At 37.8% G+C, this 16,510-nt stretch overlaps 1 long non-coding RNA gene across 1 annotated transcript in view; it reads left to right on the top strand.

The window, feature by feature from the left end:
- Nucleotides 1–2,245: 2,245 nt before the first annotated feature.
- LOC119507320 overlaps nucleotides 2,246–16,510 on the top strand; it is a 34,809-nt gene continuing 20,544 nt past the window's right edge. The window contains exons 1-2 of the long non-coding RNA XR_005211202.1: nucleotides 2,246–2,429; nucleotides 8,244–8,406. This is a non-coding gene — a long non-coding RNA (uncharacterized LOC119507320). The remainder of the gene's footprint in view (nucleotides 2,430–8,243; nucleotides 8,407–16,510) is intronic.

Genomic DNA, 16,510 nt, shown 5'->3' on the forward strand with positions numbered 1-16,510 from the left:
GAACACATACTGTTCTTCCTTTTGACCTGTGCTGTTGTTTTGGGAGTTCAGATCCTCTGGTCACTAAGTAATCTGATGTATGGATACACTCCCCTGAGGTGTGCTCTGAGAGGACTTTGATCGTCACATGCAAAGCAAAGATGAATATGGATGTGATGCCAGTTCACCCTTACTTTTTGCAGAGAGTCGTACTATTCATATAACTTCTTTAGTCCAGATAGTGTTGAAAAGTCACTTCCAAATGGTTGCCAGTAACCCAGCATGAACATATTTATCTTGGGTGGACGATGAATTTGATTTTGTGACTGAAATTGTAGTTTAGGTCTCTTTTGTGTTACAGGATGTTACAGTAATAGAGACATGAGATTCCAGTAAGTACATGAGCACAATCAACCAGGTAGATTGTTTTCAAAAGGTTCCAACACAGACCACTTGGGTACAAAGGGTCAAATGCAATCCAAACAAATGCTTGACAATCCCTGGTACAAAGGGCCCCGTGTCCTTGGTGAATGATTAATCATAAACTACCATAAACAAAAGTGTCCTATACATTTGATAAACATGTTGGTGAAAGAACACAGGAAGTACAGAACTTTCGAAATTAGATTCAGTCAGAGGACAGCTGGGTGAGATTTGGGGCTGTTATATTTTTGAGGGGTTTTTGTTTAACACTTCTGGTGAAGTTAGCATGACATGTTATATCTGTGTCTTCAAGTTGGTAATATATATGTATCCATTAATATGTATTGATTTTATTCTGTTTCCAATTCTGTGAATTATTTCATGTGGCTACAATGAACTTAATGCCCATTTTCGTTGCCAGAAATCCCTATAATAGGACATCTCTTTTCTTCTCCTATATTTTCTTTTCTTATGAGAATGAAAGAGCAGTTAGCCATGAGAACTACAAGAAAGAAAGGCTGTTACACACATTTAAAAAAAATAAAAACAAAAACAATTTGTCACATCTTCAGAGTAGCTAAAAGAGACTTTATTTTCTTTCCACAAATGTGCCTTCAAATCCATGTGATCATCCAACATGGCCTACTTGGAAGATAATACAAATATTTTCTGGTGATTTTTTTTGCAGTTCGGAACACTTCTGAAGTTAAACTTTAGGAATTATATGGAGGATGACTTCACAAGTCGCAAAAGAAAAGGGTTTCCTCCCTCAGCTTAAAAATCAATTGTGGTATGTGGGAAGGGTTCTTAGCACCCTTCCTGGTACAAAAGTGGAGAATTAAGTCCATTGTGCATGCAAAGAAATGATTCTAATAAAAAAATTCATAGACTGACCATAAGTTAGGCAGGCCTCAGTGACTCTTCATGGAAATCACTATGTAAATACAAATGAAACAGACCAAGGTAATGACAATGCTTTCAAGCTGTTGCATGTCAATGGAAATGCTTGAGAAATGGTTTCTTAGTTTTCTTACTGGGGTGGAGAGAGTAGGGGCTTCTCACCCTAGTTTCTTCTCCCAACATACCTCCTTCATCCACAGCAACATGATCTATGTGTTATTTTTCAATAGGTCATAAAAAACAAATAATAAAAACAACAAAACACAATAACTCTAGAATCTTCTGGTCATCAAGGGGTAAAATACTTAATTGAAAAAATGGAAACAAAAGGGGACCAAAAAACAGGAGGTCAGTAAATAAAGACCCACATATCCTCTAAAGGATATTCTTTCTTTCATGTTTCAGAATATCTTGTTTGCTTTAATCATGGAACCTGTATTCTGTTCCTGTTTCTCCTCTCAAGAATACAGGCCTGAAGGATCTATGAATGGATTTTCTCACTTGAAGCACTTTTCCTCTGCTTTCTATTATGGCCCCTACCATTGAAGGAGTGCCTGGGTGGGCACATGCACCAGGTCTGGCTTGTGCATGGTCCCTCTCCTTCATCGGTTCCCAAGTGAGCCTCTTGACTCATTACCAGTCACTGCCCTTAGTTCATTTCCTCCCAGCCTAGGCTGTGTCACTGAAGCTTTAAAAGGATCTTATAGATTAGGTGATTTGATTATCACACGTGGTGGTTTGAGCCTGTATATACCCCAGAAAAACATGTTCTTAAATTTAATCCGTTCCTGTGAGTATAAATCTGTTGTAATTAGGACTTCTGATGAGGTTACTTCAGTTAAGGAGGTGTGGCCCAACTGAATCAGGATGGGTCGTAATCCTATTACTAGAGCCCTTTATAAGCAGAGTGAAATTCAGACCCACAGAAAGAAAGCCACAGGAAGCAAGAGGCTGGAAATCAGTGGAACTTGGAAGAAAAGGGAGAGACCAGGAGATGCCACCATGTGCCTTGCCATGTCACAGAGGAGCCAAAGATTGCTGACAGCTGGGCCCAGAACGTTGGTCTTCAGGAAGAAAACATTGCCTTGATGACACCTTGGTTTGGACTTTCTTTCAGCCTCAAAACTGTAAGCAAATAAGTTCCCATTGTTTAACCTGACCCATTTCATGGTATTGCTTAAGCAGCCAAAGAAACCAAAACTCATTTTAAGCTTGAATTCGCCTAACAACATTTCTTTGAGAGGTCTTCTAATTCCCTGCAACTCCTCTGGTTGAAGGGGACCCACAACCCTCCAAAGTGATGGTAGGTTTTAAATGAGATAATAAATTCAAGTCATTTAGCACAAGGCTCAGGGCATTACAGGAACTCATTTGATTATTCTTCTTTCAAAAAGCCCAGACAAGCATCTAGCAATCTTTGCCATACTGATCTGAAATTTGCCCCCTATCATTTCCACCCATTGATTGTAGGTACACCTATTAGAATCCTACAACCCTAGGATAATTTCCCTAAAGATTCCTCTGTGTCTAATTTTCTCTGTTTAACAGTTTTATCTTCAACTGTTCCTCATGAGATATGATTATTCTCCGATCATGTTCCAGTTTATTTTTACCAAATATTTTCTTTAAAAATTGATTTTGGTGTATTTCCTTTTTGAAGAGATTATATCTATATCCCTATCTATCTTTCTATCTTCCTATCTACCTACCTACCTCCCAACCTACCTACCTCTCTATTATGTCTATATCTATCTTTTCACACATCTATTCATCCATCTTCATCATACTGGTATATTATTTTATATCTTACTTCTCTCCTTTTTAAAAAAATTATGCTTCTCTTTCTTAAGTGCTCTTAAGCCATGCTTTTTATATAATTCTAATTAACAGTGGTAATAGGAGCAGATATATAACAAACTCTTGCTCTAGGCCAGGCATTATGCCAAACATATTTAATTCACACCAATTCTATGAGGTGGGAACACTTATGACTACCATGTTACAAATGAAAATCAAAATCAAGCCAAGGCCCATGCAGGTTCGGAAAAATACCCAAGTTCACCCATGGAATATAGGAGAAAGTTGAGATTCAAACACTGATATGACGAGTTCCAGAGCCCACACTCTTATTTCCATTCTATTTTACCTTTCTGATTCTTCTTTTATTTTTCCGAATATGGCTAAAATCTCCTTTTTGTTATTGACTTTTAGTATTTTGTAATACCAGCTCGTCATGGCAGGATTTTCAGAGGGCTAGCTTTCTCTTCTATAGTTGTCTTTGGTTTTATGTCCTCTTGTTAGAATTATGTACACCAACCCCATGTTTTCAGGCACTTTCCACTTTTCTTCATTTGAGTCAGAAATGCATTTTGGAAGGCTGCCTTTTTGAGTCTCATTTCATGGAATCTATTTACCTTTTCTCTGAAACCTTTTGAATCTGCCTTGATGAAGCCATGTTACTGCTTTTTTTAAGTTGACAACCTAAATGTTTCTTCCACAATCTGGGAGATGAAACAATCAGTACCACGAGCTAGTACCTAGTCAGGTTCTCTGCTTTTAGCCAAATAGGTCTAGGAAGTTTAAGTCCCAATCATTTCTGTATCTTCCTTCTGTGTTAGACCTGAAAGCCTAACCAGGACCACATTATCAAATGTTCTCTTTTCATTCATCTGGTGATGTGATTCTGGTGTACTGCTTGCCATCTTACATGATCTTTGACCTTTACCAAGATCCTGCTAGACACACCTTTACCGTCAAGCTTGCCAGTTTCCTTAAAGCACATCTTCTTTATTGATAAATCTCCATCTATTTAATAGTGTAAACTCTTCTGTCACCTGATTCCACTCATAAATGCCGCCTCACCAAGGCTCAATGTAACTTGTAAGATTGCGTTTGTCACCTTAAATCGTAATCAAATCCAAATGATTTACTATGAATTGTTTATTGGCAATAGACAGGTAGGCCCACAAATTTTTTTGTTTTGTTTTCTTTTACCATTCTGTAAATATTTCAAGATATTATCAAGTCACCCCTTTCTTTCTGTATTACACTGGACCAGCCAGAGTGTCAATATTTACTGAGTATCTACTGTGCCCTAGGCCAAGCTCTAGGTGCTGGGGAAGCAATGAGGACTAGAATTGATGCAGCCACTGCTCTTATGATTCTTTAAGTTTAGCATTAAATATATGTGAAGGGGAGGTGTAGGGAGCTCTGGAAGTACAGGGAGCTATGGACATGGAGTTCAACACTCAGCCCTGCTCCTTACCAAATCATGACCATGGATATACCATCCAACTTCTCTATGCCTTAATGTGCTCATCTGTTAAAATGTGATACTATTAGTAACCATGTCATGGGGTTAGTTACTGGAAGGATTGAAAGAATAAATTCACTGAAATTTCCAGAACAGTCACATGGTAAGTGGTCTCAAAGTGTTAGCTGTTAGTACATTCGAAAGGTCTAACCTAACCTGGGTGCAGGGAAGCCCTCCCTGTGGCAGTAGTTAAGCTGAGACCTAAACGATTAGTAACTCTTTGAAGAAGGATAGAGGAGAAGAGAGCAGATTTTTAGGTAAAATGATTAAAGAGATGAAGTGAAACTGCCTTCTCCTAAGTGATGCATTTCAGAGCTCCTTAATCAGTTCACAGCACCTTGCAGATAAGCTAGTCTTCTGGCACCCACTTCCTTCTCATGCATCTCTAGCAAAGTAACCATCAGTCTAGAACCCAAAGTTACCCTCAGATTCTTCTGTACAACTTTGGTGAGTGCTGAAGTACCTTGTAAGAGCCCATTCCCTCTCTCATGGCAACAGATTGCTCTGAGAAGCCCTGCACTGAGAGATCCTCCGGGTTTCATTTTCAGCACTTTCCTTTTGGAAACAGTGTTTTCCAGCTCTTCTCTTGAACTCCTTGCACGATTAGCTGCCCATAGCTATTGGGTTGAACTTTTTCTTCCCAGAATTTCTGCCATTTTCTGAAATCAGAACCATAATGGGACTATTCACTCTTTCCACCCATGGTTTCCATACATGTCAATACTGGGTTGGTCTTCGTCTCAGGAACTCTATCTTGTTTGGACTTATCTAAGGACATGCTCCTGAGAAACTACAAGCTTTTTCTATCTGCTTTAGGCTATGTACACCTTAGACCACATTCTGCAATCTTTTTCTTTTCAGTCAGATAGCAAATATTTTAGGGTTGCAAGCCATATGGTCCATGTCACAACTACTCAACTATGCTGTTTTAGCACCAAGGCAGCCATTGACATTATGTAAATGAATGGACATGGCTGTGTTCCAATACAAATTTATTTATTAAAAAATGCAGTGGGCAGGATTTGGCCTGTGGGCTGAGTTTTGTCTACCCTTGCCTTAGACCAAAATTTCTTTTAGAAAATCAGTTGTTATACAGTGTGGAACTATTATGGATTCATGATTAAGTTCAAAACACTTAAAACCAAACTCATTTTTCCAGTACAGTAGCTCCCTTCCCAGATTTCCCTATTTCTGGCAATATAAATAATATTCTCCAAGTCATACACAATTAAAAAACTTGGAGTCAAATATTCGATTCCTCCTTTCCTCTAACTGCCACATATCTCACATCTGCATATTTCTATTTTCATAGCTGTCATATTCTTATCACTTCACATCTGTATTTGTTTTCTTGACTTTGGGACTGACTGATTTCCCTTCAGTTTATCTTGCCAATTTGTCCTTAGCAAGCCTATTGGGTTAATCTTTCCTAAAATGTTGATTTTATCACTCCTTTACTCTCAACTCTTCAAAATCTACCAACCTCTGACCTTGATCTGCCTTTCTCCCACCCTCAACCTCTCCATTAGTCCCACTATGCTTTATTCGCAGACAAGGAAGGACTACCTGCCATGCTTTGTTCTCTTACCCTTGTTCTTTTGTTTACGTTATTTCCTTAGTTCAGAATGCTATTTTCTCCACAAAACACCTATCCACATTCACAAAAGCAGAACTCAAATTTTGCCTTTCCATGAAACTTCCTTTGTCTACTCCATCTAATAACAATGACTGCTTTTCTGAATTCTTGTAATACAGGTTGCCCCCAAGACTCATTTGTCACTTAACTATATAGTAGCTTGCATCACTTTAAAATGTTTCAGAAGTGTTTGCCTTATTTCACTAACTAGAACACCATTTGTCAAGGCCCATAGCATGTCTTACAATGACATGCTACTGTCGTGTTGCTTTCATAGAAATCACTCAAAAATTTTTGTTGTTGAATATATAAATAAATGAATGAATGGATACTGAAATTCTTTTTTCCCTCCACAATCACATCTTATGTCCTTATCAGCTATTGGATTTAAATGGGATGCAGCTTGCAAAAAACAAAAGAAAAGTAAAAATGAATTTTCTTCGTGGGCAATCCCTAGTTTTCAAATAGACTGTGTTTTAGATGTTCTTTTTTTTTTTTTTAGTTGAATGTTGAAATTCACACTACTTTTCCCATAGGGACACTATTAAAACTAGAAGATTATGAAAGATCCCAAATTACTCCAACAAAGCCCATTGTATCAGTAAGTGGTTTGAAAATCCATGCAGATGCAATGAATACATGAAAGAAATCAAGGCTATGCAATACTCACAATAAAAATAAAACCAAATTAGAATATTTCCTTCTCCAATATTTGAGAATATTCATGCTTGTGATAAGTCAGCTTTTATTAAAAGAAAATAAAATGGTAGACAATTTTGTAGATTTCCCAAAGGGGGATTTCTAACTACATCGAAAATACTCGATATTGATAAAATAAAAAAAATTTTAAAAAGCCAATCTTCCTTCAAAATTAATTCAATTTTTTTTTGTTTGTTTTCTTTTAGACATAGGATTATCACTACCATTGTTTTTATATGTAAAACATTGAAATTTTTTTCTGGATCAAAAATGGAAAAAAAAGTAGTCAATGAAGAATAGAACGCTTAAACAAATTGTGGCTCATACACCCACAATTCTGTTCAATCAACAGAATACTACATAGTAAGAGTCTGCAAACGATATCCTGTCGGCCAAATTCAGCCCATCACTGTTTTTTACAGCCTGAAAACTTAAGAATTTTTTTGAAAAAGGATATTTACCTTTTAACAGTTAAAACAAATTTAAAGAAGAATATTTCATGATGTGAAAATGATATAAAATTCAAATTTGTGTCCATAAATGAAGTTTTATTCCTACATAGCAGTAATCATTTGTTTACATATTGCCTATGGCTGTTTTTGTGCTATAATACCAGAGCTGACTAGTGATAAGGAGACTCACATGGCTCACAAAGCCTAAAATATTTACCACCTGACCCCATTTAGAAGCTGTTTGCTGACCCCTGCTATACAGCAATTCAATTAGCATACAACACATACAATGTTGAGTGAAAAAAGTTAGACTCAAAAAAGTACATACCACATAGTCCAAGCAAAATTAATCTATGGTGAGCTAAGTCAGAAGCATAGTCACCTTACAATGGGTTGAGTAGGCTTTGTGGGCAAGGAGGATTCTTAGGTGCTGGAAAAGATCTATTTCTTGATCTGGGGGCTGGTTACACAGATTTGTTCTCTTGGTTAAAAATCCACTGAGCTCTGCACTTATGATCTGTGTTCTTTTTGCATTTATATTATATTTCCATCTTAGAAGTTTACTTTAAAATAAAGAGACTAGAAGGGTTTTTAAAAATCATACGAAAGAGAAATGAAAATAAGGACAGCAAATGTGGACTGAGGAACAGTATCAATTGGAAGACAGAGATGCCTTGATGCGCTTGGGCCTGGGTGGGGACAGTTGGAGGGAATTAACTAGCAAAGGCCTGGGAGAAGGCTAGCGCTTTGCCGGAACTGTCAGGAACTGGACAACAGATGCTAACTAGGTAAATCATCACCATTACCCAAAGGCGCAGAACATATTATTTCCATTTTACAGAAAAGGAAATTGAGGCTGAGAAAGAGTCAGCATCCTGTCCAACATGGCTTGTATATTGAAGATCAAGTTTAATCCCAAAGAAAATTGTGTTTTGTTCATTATTCTTCTGAAAGAAAAGAGCAGTTGTGGAAGAAATTACCGAGAGTCACTCATTGACTGCCAGGTACTGCTAAAAACCCAAACAGCTTTGTTACACCTTGGGGTGAAGAGGAGGAGGGGGGTGGGGAAGGATTTTGACAAGAGCTTTTGGAGATAGTGTGGTTTCAGGAAGGATGAAGAGATAGAGACTCTATCTGCATCTGAAGCTTTACATCAATATTTCGGTGTTCTTACCTCAAAAGGCCCCTCTGTGTTTCCAGGTTTTTGTTTGTTTGTTTGTTTTCTTCTGCTCATGGTGCAGATTTTTCCTAGTCCCTTGGTGAGCTGCTTTATCCATATGTAAACTATCCAACTAGTTTAATGGACTATAAAGTAATGATTGGCTTTCATTAAAATAAAATAAAAATATACTGCTAAAAATTGGTGGCTTGCAAATATTTTTTAATTATTCTTGACTATAAAGAGAAAGCAAGGAAACTTATTCTCTCTTGAAATAGTGTCAGGCTTCCTGGATTCCTTTTCAAAATCACACTTATGCAGGCATGAGTTCATGTCACCAAGTGAACCACCAGGTGAGAAGTTGGCCTGAATGAAATGTTGATCTGTTTTAGCTTAGAGGAAAATTCAAATGGTCTAATTAGTATACTAAAAGCAATATAAACAAATTAATGAGCATAAGGCAATATAATTTCAATTTGTGGATGAGACTAAAGTGAATAACTGTTTATACCCTGTTCTTTACATATATGTCATCTGTCCTGGTTTGGGGTTTGGGATTATGTTTGATACAAATCCCTGATTAGAATCTGTCCATTAAGAAAGTCAGCTGAAAAGGACAGTTAGAGAAACGTTTGGATATTCAAATACTTCCATAAATTATGCATGTGTTCTCACTGCAGAAATTCATAATGTGTGACAGCCAAAGTTTCCAGCCAAATAGAGGCTGCCTCAGATGTTGGCTTTAAGTTTCTTGACTTATTAAAAAACAAAAACAGAATAAACAACAAACAGAGAAACCCCTCATGTTTTAAAAATTAGCTCCCTTCTCTTCCTTCTGCTTCATATTCATTTCTCTCCTAAGCAATCAAATAAGATATAGTCTCAGGACATATTATTAAGACATAGAGCTGTCACTTGGGTTATGCCACCCAACTTTAATCTTTTTTACCTTTTTTATTATCAAAAAACAAAGCCCAAGCCCATTCATTTGTTGCAATAACTTCATGATTCTTCATTTGCTTCTCTAAGAATGTGAAAATGGAAGGAAACACCACATTAGTTGTACTAAACTACAACTTTCCATTATTTTTCTCCATGTAATAAATGATTCAAAACCTAACATTATTTCCTCTGGAAAAATTTCCATAAGTTTGTGTTTATAGAAGTATGCATTTCCAGTCACCAACCAAGACAGACTTAAGAATTAGGTTAGTCAATGGCATTAGGTTTACTGAGGCTGGCTTATTTGAGACAGAGAACATCTTGCCTGTTTCCCTGACAGTCTGGGCCTCTGCTACTTCCAGTGTCGACCAATTGGGATAGTGTAGTAAAGGTGTGTATCTATTATCGTTGAAAGGGTTCCAGGAATTGAACATAAACGAAACTACTTTTTATTTGATCCCAAGTAGGTCATCACAGCATTCAAGCTGTGCGACTAGTGAATCGTAAATTACTGTTTCCAGACATGATTATCCAGGAAATGACCTCTGAAGGAGCCGAAACCATCCAAAATCAATAAGCCACTGCTAGAGACTCCACACATTTTTATTTATATTTCACGTATCAATGATAAGGGTATTATCCTGGTACGAGATCTGAAGGTCCCACACATTTGGGCATTGAAAGATGACACCACTGACACTGATTTCCTCATGGGTACAGGTGTGACCTAAAAGGACTGAGGAAACTGGCAGTACTTTACGCAGTGCAGGTGCGTAATGTGTGCCCTTTGCGGAGCAGGCACAGCCATTATTTGCAGATCTTGGGTTGCTCCCGGGGCTCTGACTCTCACATTATTGGCAGCAAGTTGACTCCCCCCGCCCCCCCCGCCGTTGATTTGGTTATGGAGTGACGTGTAACATATCAACGACTGATAATTCATGTTGGGAGATTGAAGTGAATGCACTGAAATCCAAATTGGCTGTTAAGATGTAGACCTAAGAACATAAAAAAAGCCATGGAATATTAAACTGATGGCTCATCTCAACCAGAGCTCCCCCTACTTTAGTAACAGAGTGTTTGGCTTATGAACTGCCAATAAATACCCGCTCCAACTCCCAAGCATTATCTCCATGCTGGCTTTGCTGCCAGTCAAGTTGCACTGTTCTTCGTTGATTTCTTTTATATGCTGTCCTTGTAGGTGACTTACTCCTTCTTAAACAAGAACATGCTTGTATAGTAGGAGATAGTTTGTTCCTATTGAAGACAAGCTTTATTCATTCAGAAGATTTGAAATTCCTTGGGTGCTCATTAGGAGTCTGATCAGGTGACCTGTCAGGAACCCATCAGAAAGGATATCGAGACAAAGAGGAGAATCTGCAGGAAACAGCCACATTCCTCAAGCCAGTGGAGGTACTGATCGTCTCCCCTACAGATGGCCTATAAACTGGGAAAAGCCTGTTTTGAAACTGCTCTAGAACAATCAAAGAAAAAGGACACATTAGGTTGATTCCCTAGTTATATATGTGTAGATGGTCTTCATGTACATCACTTTGATTTATTGTTGAGAATGGAAAAACAAGGACCAGGAAAAGATCACCTTTTTCTTTTATCATCATTCTAATATTCCTTAAGCCCTCCATCTTTGACCTTTAGTATGTTGTTTTTTGTCTCGTAATACTGCTCTTCCTTCAGTAAGTGGTAGGGATAGCACTAGGGACTGACAGTTGGAAAGCTTGCAATGGAAAAGGTGAAGATGGAGTGCAGGCAGTGGAGTACCTAATAAGAAATATATTGTCCCTTGTAATCATCAAAATGATTCTATGGTTTAGCTTACCATTGCCATTTTATAGGTAAGGAAACAGAGACGGAGAAATTTTAAATGATTTATGTAAGCTGTCTCTTCTTTCTACTATGCACTTCCCAAATCAATTCCTAGATACTTTCAAAGATATTTCAATAGATGAAAAGACGTTTAGCATCTTCCCCTCATTCCTCTCTTGGGGTGTATTAGGTGTATTAGCAGATGGTCGATATCCCTCCCATAGCCTAGAATGTAAACTATGGGTAAGAATGTGTGTGTGTCAGATGGGGGTGGGAAAAGGGACACAATTTGTACCCAAATTTAATGAGCTGTGTGACATAACAAGCAGGTTTACAATAGGCTTTACAGTATTTTGCATGCTAAATAACTTCAATTAAATCAAATATAAGTTGGCTTTCCAAATAAACTGACACACACGTCTCCATGCAACCCGAACGCACAGATTTCTCTCTGAAACAGCCTTAGGCACATTCTAACATCTCGGTGAGCCAAGTGTTGAAATTATCCTTCGTACTATTTTCCTTTCTGCAAGTAAATATCAGAGGGGAAGACAATTTACATGCTGTTTAAATGTCTGCCCAGTTTCGTAAGATAAACCCTCCACTCACTGTTACAAAAGAAAGATTATTTGGGTAATGGAAGCGGTGTGTGCTTCAACTCTCCTACTGAAGGTCACAGGCTTGCATGGAAGAGAAAGTTTGCATGGAGAAACACACACACACAGAGCAACTAAAAATGTGAAGGGAAAGGAAAGCAACGTGCCTCTGGGACCTCTTCTACTTTTCTTAGGCAATTTTCATGTCAGTGGGAAAATAGAAAATGTGAGAGCTTGTTTTGCGAACCTGAGGGGAAGATTCTATCTTTACCCCTAAATTCCAGTCTATTCTCCACATCTAGGATCCTTGTCAAGTGAAAGCTGTCAGTTTAGCTATGCTTTGTAAGTGAGAGTTTTAGCTCACCTTTCTTTTATATGGGGGGTGGCTTACTGTCACTTAATAGAACCCACCCCCACATCACTGAGTGCCACAAATCTATAGTTTTACTGTTTTAAAGGTAGACCTGTTACCGAGCTCAAACCTTTTTCTTTAGGGGAAGTAATTTTTTTTTTTTTTTTTTGGTAACCTCGCATTTGACAATTTCTTTTCTCATCACTGTAGCTGATGAGAAGTATCCCATGGGATTGTACTAATTTGAATTAATCATTTTATGCAGAGAGGATATTGGCTAGAGCCTTCCTTTCCATCATTTCAATAGTTTCTAAATTTTTTACTTCTCCCTAAGCCTTCATTGGCTACCAGCAGGATTTGAAGCAATGATTTCTTATCCATTTCCCTACTGCCCGAACAGCCACTTCAAGGTCCTCATCATTGTCTCTCAAGACGGTGTCATCAAACTGTTTTCATATAATGTGATTTTGGTTTTTGTCCCATGACTGGATATTAGCTCAGCATTTTTAAGGACGTCTTTTTCTTTGTGTCTCTTTGTTGCTTGTTCCTGAGTGGCCTGTCTTCGATGGAAATCTCCATGGATAGCCTATGACTATTTGTTTTGAATAATGGCTATGAGACATGTTGAATAAATACTGTCAATTGTAACAAAATGAAATTCTAAAAGAAAATCTCAGTTTATATACAGTGGCCAGACTTAAAAAGAAATATAATACCATACTCAACTATAAATTCACTTATTACTTGAGATAATCATTGTCATGAATACCTCTATTAATGTGATTCTCCTCTATATCAAGTGATGGCTCCAATGACATCATGTCATATATATCATTTTTTAATCACTGTAGCAGATATGCTCCGGCCATAGTTCTCCACGGTGTGTGCAATCCCACTGTTTGTCAAAATTTATGGAACTGGAGAATTCTGCAGGAAAATACTTCTGGACTCATCCCTTCTTCACTAAGGTCTCATCAGCCTTAGCATGTCTCCATTAGGGCTGTGTAAATAATTGCTCCACTTGGGTATGGACATGTTTCCTTTATTTTGCAGCCCCATACTGATTCTTTTGTACATTGTGAATGTGTTGGGGGAGTGGGGGACAAGCTACTTCACTGCTACATACTGTAAAAGCTATCAACATTGCCCTTAAATAAAGTTTACGTGAACTGCAGAGCAATGGCACTGAATTTTTGGTTCCATCAAAATGGTTACTTTGGGATGTGACAAAATTATTCCTGAGAATGCTATCACTAAAACACATCTATCTTCAGAATCATTTTCCTAGTTATTTCCAAAGCAAGTCAACATACTTCCTTTAACACTACAAGCAATATTATTTAGCTTCAGAAAAGACTACATTTATAAACTGGCATCAAGATATTTGATCACTTCCAAAGCATCAAACCCACTTTCAAAGTTTCTTGAGTTAATCCATTCAGGATATCTACAAGAGTGCTACACCCTCTGAAGTTTTTAATGTTTAAAGATGAGTTCCAAAAATGATCTGAGCAAAGGACGGACAATTGAATTAAAAGCTTGGTCTACCAGCTGTTACATTACCCCTGACAAACTAGGTTGAATGTAAACAAGCTTCTGTCTGTATTAAAACAACAGCAACAGCAACAACAAAAAATTTTTACTCTGTATTATTATCTACCTAGGTGTGTGAGGAAAAAGGAATTGGTAGCTATACCTGGGGAGGGGCCATATGTGTGTCCCCCATTCTTTTTCAGAATTTGAAGAGTGCAGTTATGGCTTGAGCTGTGTGACTTTTACACAATTGTCACAGTCGTGGACCATTGCAAAAGATCCCAGAGGCTGTTGGTGCCTGGATCCCTTCCTGCTTTCTGTAATTGAATAAAAATAGAGGCTCACTCCCTAGATCCCTGGGAAAATGCCCAGCAACCCTCTGGGGTGGCCTACCTCTGGCTATTATCGTAAGAATAAGCACAGGCTTTCTTTGGGCATGAATGAAATCAGTTTGGCGTAAGTAGGCCTCATGCAGTGAACCTTAAGAAAGTGTATATCCTCTTCCTCTTTTGTTTTTCCTTTTGGCAGATTTTCATGTGTATCTGTGTTTATTTGTTGAGGGCAGATCTTTGTGTTCATAGTTAATTGAAAGGAATAAGTAGGAGGAAGAAGTTGTTAAAATGAGCAGGAACGTTCTCTTTGACAAATGTGAATGGGTCTAAAACAAATTTTGATAGCTTGCTGCATTTTTATTGGCAGACTTAATGACTTTTCAAAACAACCTTTTAATCTCATCAGTCTTTTTTAAAAAAATGATAGCAATAATGGCCAGTAATGTTAGAGCAATAGTTTTTAAAGTCAGCTGCTATTTCATGGCTTTATATTTCTTTCTTTGAATTTTCAGACTGTTGCATGGTCAGCAGTGTATGTTTTCTCATTTTAAACACAGAACAATCCCAAGAGGTAGGTGAGAGAACTATTAGTATTCTTCTACTGTAGAATGCAATTGATACAAACTAAAAGGACTTGCCCAAGATCTCAAGGCTTTGGTGGGACTGGGGGATGAACTGTTCTTCTAACTTCAAAGCCGTATCATCTCTGTTCTCTCAAGATAGTAGTTATCAAATGTGCTTTGTCAAGTGGAATGTTCTAAATGACTCTGGTCCGCACACAGATGTACTATGTCAAGTCAGTGACGTTCCTCGCTTTGAAAACAAAGCAATATCCCTCACAGTTGTTCCCTTGTGCGTAGATGGTGGCAAATTATTGTTTGCCAAGGCTTCTATCTCCTCCCTTTCTGTGTTCCATTGAAATCATGGAAATGCAAAGTAAATAACCATGGAGTAAAACGCCTCCGAGAGTATTTATTTAAGAGTATTGTTCCAGGATGTGCACAAAGATAAAGACTTTGTGTAATGAATGAGTGATTCCAGGGGCCAAACACCAAGGAGTTATATTCTGTACCCAGCAGGGTTTGGGCCAGGGTGAGGCCAGCCCAGTCCTCTGTCAGGGCATGCCCTTCAAAAAGGATCACCTTGCCAAGCTAAGAATCAGTCCTCCTAATTCAGAGCGGCAGGCAGAAGCAGCTCAAGGAAAGAAGCATAGGAAAAATTCTGGGCCCTCATCAGTTTGTCAAAATGTCAAGGTAGGAGGTAGGGTCACTAAAGTGAGTTCATTAGGGAGATAGCTGCATGGCTTGTTGGAGTCAATGATTGGTGCATCAAACAAAAAAAGAGCCATCCTGGAAAGATCAGGCATGGGCTTTATGATGGGGCCAGCTGGTAGGGTGTACCAGGGAAGCTTGGGTTGAATTCTGGCATTGGAAAAGACTGGAAGCAGAGAGCTTGCTCTTCATTTAGTTCTTTCAAGGGCCCAAAGAAAAAATAACACTGTTTTTGTTTTTGGTGTCATGCAATCTCTACAAGAAAGGCAAGAAAAAGCACTGTTACTTATGAATCCAGTGTAATAGGTTTCAACACACCCTGTTCCTATAGAGGCAACAAACAAACACTAATAGCCTAATTTGGAAGCATGTCAAACAAAATAGAAATCAGGAAGCACACAAATGTCTCTGCATATTTAATGATTATTGACTTTCTAAATTGGTTTTAAAATAAAAAGCTTTCTGGATGAACTACAGATTTGAAAGGATTACTAGAAAGTGCAGCTTGAGCACCCTGCTTATTTTTCTTTAATTCCCCACCTTTATGCATTAAGCTCTACCATCCCCCTAATTTCACATAAACATATATCTGCAGTACAAATTGTTTTACAACTGAAAATGCCATAAATGCAATCTAATGATATAATGGACAGATTTTTCAAAAACAGATCTGTTTATTCACCAATTGCATACGAAATAGACTGTAAAGTGCTCATGAAAAACAATCAGACAAGATTCTGTCTACTTCAGGGAGCCTGGGTTATCGTTTTATATAATAGGAACATAAAGAATTGCATTTTATTGATATGAGAACGCGTTTTATTGCTTTCTCTGATTTAATATCTTTACCAAATGTAGTGGATTAGATTCCCCATTTCATTAAAGCAAGATTACTGGCCCTGTTTCATTATCACCATTTTGATTCTTGGGAAAAAGTAATCTTCCTTATATATTTAGCTTTTTGTTACTTAATTATTACAGTGGATAGAGATCATAAAATATACAAGGAACTCTCTTTGTAGAAATATGCAAAAAGTGTGATCTTTATCTGAGGACTAGAGAAAGCAAAACAAAATATTCTTTAAAAAAATAATAGCCATAG

The sequence above is a fragment of the Choloepus didactylus genome, chromosome 12 (genome assembly GCF_015220235.1).
Source record: "Choloepus didactylus isolate mChoDid1 chromosome 12, mChoDid1.pri, whole genome shotgun sequence".
NCBI classification, from domain to species: Eukaryota; Metazoa; Chordata; class Mammalia; order Pilosa; family Megalonychidae; genus Choloepus; species Choloepus didactylus.